The sequence below is a fragment of the Teleopsis dalmanni genome, chromosome 1, assembly GCF_002237135.1.
Source record: "Teleopsis dalmanni isolate 2A chromosome 1, ASM223713v2, whole genome shotgun sequence".
NCBI lineage: Eukaryota > Metazoa > Arthropoda > Insecta > Diptera > Diopsidae > Teleopsis > Teleopsis dalmanni.
Window position 1 is genome coordinate 64,484,403 of NC_051846.1, and position 4,247 is coordinate 64,488,649.

Here is a 4,247-nt window from a genome sequence, read left to right on the forward strand (position 1 = left end):
GCATCGAGAATAATACATAGAGCTTCGAGTGATGCACTAAGCCACTTAAAGACATGATTGGTAGTATTAATGCTAATATGTAGCTTTTTTTTGGGGGGTTTGCCTATGCACTTTTTGTATGAGTTCTCTATTTGTTAAGGGTGTTCTATTGTTCACTTCTCTTATCAGTTTTGTTCAGTCTCACTGATTATCCTGGTTAGCGAAAAAGATTTGTCTTTCTTGCTAATTTAAGAAATGCACTTTCTTATTTAGGACATGTGCTCCAGACTGTGCTCCAGATTATAACAAAATGTTTCATCCATATATTTAATAAAGTAGCTTATTGTATAGCATATTGTCTTCAAACTATGCCTATAATATAGTATAAAAATAACAACAAAACACCTTTAAGTTGATGTAGCTTTCTGGTAATTGCTCGACAGATAAGTAACACTTTCGTCTTTTATTTTCGACAGCTACGATAGTTGCTAAAATGAGTCTCTAAGCAATCGGTTGGTCTACTTATCGCACATTGTCCTGTCAGTACGATGATTACGTCGAAGTTTAAGTGGCGAGCAAGGCTAATCAACTGTTTAGTTTATTTCTGATCATAGGCAGTATTTGTTAAACATGTAGTTTGGGAAGTCTGGTTATGTCAAACATGTAGTTTGAGAAATTAGATTATGTCAGACATGTAGTTTAAGAAGTCTGGTTATGTCAAACATGTAATTTAAGAAGTCCGGTTGTGTCAAACATGTTGTTTAAGAAGTTTGGTTATGTCAAACATGTAGTTTGAGAAGTCTGATTATGTCAAACATGTAGTTTGAGAAGTCTGGTTATGTCAAACATGTAGTTTAAGAAGTGTACTCTGCTTTTTTTTTAACTGACACTGCTGGAAGCCTCAAACTTAATATTGTTATCATGAGCAGTTGTGTTACCCTTCAATAGCTCTACAGCTGCCAGCCACCATGACCCGAAACACATGCTAAGCTAATCATTAAATATTTGACATGTATTTCAAAGATATATGACAATTCAACTATGAGCTTAATTTTTATATTAATAGAGGGAATAAATATTATTTTGGAATTGGAAAATCAAAGTCTTGATATATAAGTGAATCAATAATAACTTCACAGCACCATAAGAGATCTTTTACACAAAATGATAATGCTTAACCAAATAGTTAGTATTCTGCTTGCTTAATGAAGATTAGAATTTGTTCTGTTGATAATTTCCGATGAAAAGCTCTTAATTGCGCAATAAAAAAATTAAGTATTAATCAATTGTGATGTTAATTTTATCATCATTTTATTTTTCTTATGTTAGCTTATATAATTGGAGTGGATATTTGATGTAACAGTAATGCAAATAAATCTTAACTAATTGCAAAAATACAAAATATGACATTATTTATACTTTTTTTTTCCCTTGAAGTATCATCGAGAATCGATGACTTTTTTCCGTAGTTCGTTTTCGCTTTTTAAACAATAATTTTCTGGCTTTCTCAACCGCAGAGTTTGTAATCAAACAGAAGCATTTTTAATTGCACTTTTTATACACAACAAGCAATGCTACTTTTGCTCACTAAGTTGCAAAATACCGGTTGTACCGCCTTCTCTAGTTTTTCTTAATACTTTACTACACTTATTTCTTTTTTTGTTTTCTTTTAAGTTTTATGTCTTTATGCTAAACGCTCTAAGCAAACTGCTAGCTGCTACGTTTCTTACATTTTCCTACGTTTTTACAATATGTACTTTTTTTTCGTAGTGATTTGCTCGCGTGCAATTCACTTTTTTTTTTTTTTTGATTACTCTTTTATTATACTTTTTTTTCGTTTCCAGTGTCGGCATTGGTTATTTTGTAGTGTAGTGTAGTGTAGCGCTGGGGCTAGCGTAGCTTGACGTTGTTTTGTGTTTTCTTTAGTTTAGATTGGTTTTGACTCTTGCCGCGATAGCATTCGGACTCGTCGACGTTGTTAGCTAAATTTTTCATTTCGGAACGTAGCCAATTCAGTGTTGTGTTTTTTATTTTGTTTTGTGTTTGTAAACTTGCATTTTGTATTGCATGTTTGCATTGGTGTGCGCCGCTACACACAAAACATGTTCGCCATACAAGTTTACCAGTATTCGGCGGCTTATTGTTTTGGCAATACAATAACACAACAAAACAAATGCAAATGCAAATACGTTGGTAACACTTATTTTGCTATCGGCGTTTATTTTAGCATTATTTAAAATAACAACAACAACAACAATAATAGTGGAAATTATAAAAAATGAATACAAAGAATAATTGATAAGTCCAACAATTGCTGCGCTGCAACGGTTAGTGTAATTCTCAAGAAAATAAGAATAAGAATAAAATATTGGAAAATACAAAAAACAAAAAAAAATTATATGTGCTTTCTTCTTACATAAAAAATTATGTGGAAAGAATGGTGGTGAAAAATTATGGAAAATTACAATGAAAATTGCAAAAGAAATAATGGAAAAGAAAATTAAAAGAATTAAAAATTTTAAATAATTATTCATGTAATTTGAAAAATGTTAATTCGTGAAATTTGTGTGCAAAATGGATTGGTTACTTACTTGGTTATTAATAATATTATACAAGTCTATAAAAATTTATTTATTGCATAAAAATTCAAAATTTTAAATTTACATAAAACTGCTTCCTGTTTATTACAGCAAAATATTTTTTAAGTTTTAGTTTTTGTTGTTAAAGTTAAATAAGAATTTGTTAAATAATAACACAATACATATTTCCAAAGGATTTATATTTACCGGTACATTGCATATGCACTTGGCCCTACCCTTCCATTGTATGAAGAATCATATTGTTTATTGTATTGAGCGGACCTCAAGCAAATTTCTTAAGGGACCTATAATTAAATTAAATTTAATCACAAAATCTTATCTTTGTTCTACAACTTAATTATTACGAAACTAAAATAACACAAAAAATTTGCATTTATTTTAACAAAAGAACGACAATTTACTATTTGCAGTGAAAGAATAACGAAGTACCCTATTTAATATAATTAATTTAGAATTTTAATCTGTTACTAAAATAAAATTTATTTCTGAAATGTTTAGAAAACTAATAAGATAATGATTAATAATAAATTTAAATAATAATAGTAATTAACAATAATTTTATTTTAATAAAATATCGTCCATTTGTTTACTATTTGAAGTGAAAAAATAATGATGTACCCTATTAAATTAATTTATATTCCTTTATAATTAATTTAGCATTTTGATCTGTAACTAAAATTAAGTTTGTTTTTGAAATGTTCAGAAAATTAATAAAATAATGATTAATAATAAATTTAAATAATAATAATAATTAATAATAATAATGATTAACAGTAATATAATAATAATAATTAATAATAAAATAACAAAAAATATATTAATAAAATATTAATAAAATAAATAAAAAAAATAATAATAAAAAATTCAAAAAATTATTAATAATAAAAAACTTTTTTAAAAAAATAAAAAATTAAAAAAATGTTTAATAACAAATTAAAAACTTACAATAACAAGAAATATAAAAAAAACCTTAATAATAAAAAAGTTATTTTAAATAATAAAAAATAAAGAAATTTATCGAAAACTATTGAACTACAATAACAAAAATTCTTTTTTTATAATATTTTAATTAATTGAATTATTCGCTGACCATACAGCTGTTTCGAGTATAGCCAAATATCCATTTTCAGTGTTCTTGGAAATAATTTTTGTATTTAATTATTCATAAATAATTTTTTGAAATTGCAAGTACCAGGAATCGAACTCGTGCCCCGCAATTCCGATTAATATAAAATGAAAAATTTAAACGATACTAAAAACTATAAAAATGTGGATAAATTAAATATTTGTAAATTATTTAAAGATTAAAGATGTAGGATTTGCTATACTAATTTATGAAACGATATTTTAAATAAAGTTGTTAAAATAGACTAAGTAGTTTTTATAAAATAGTTGAAATAAGTAGAGTTAATAAAATAGTTAAAAAAAATGTATGTTAATAAAACTAAATAATTTCAATGAAATAAATAAGTGAATAAACAAACACTTAGAAACACTTTGAAATAAACATTTAAAAAATAATTTTTAAAATCACTAATTGCTAGAAACAAAATAATATGAATTACATTTTATAATAAAGATTTTCATAAAATAATTTTATATATTTGTGAATGCGGTTATTCGGCAATGCAAAAAAATACATAACTTTTTAAATTAGTTTTAAAAAAT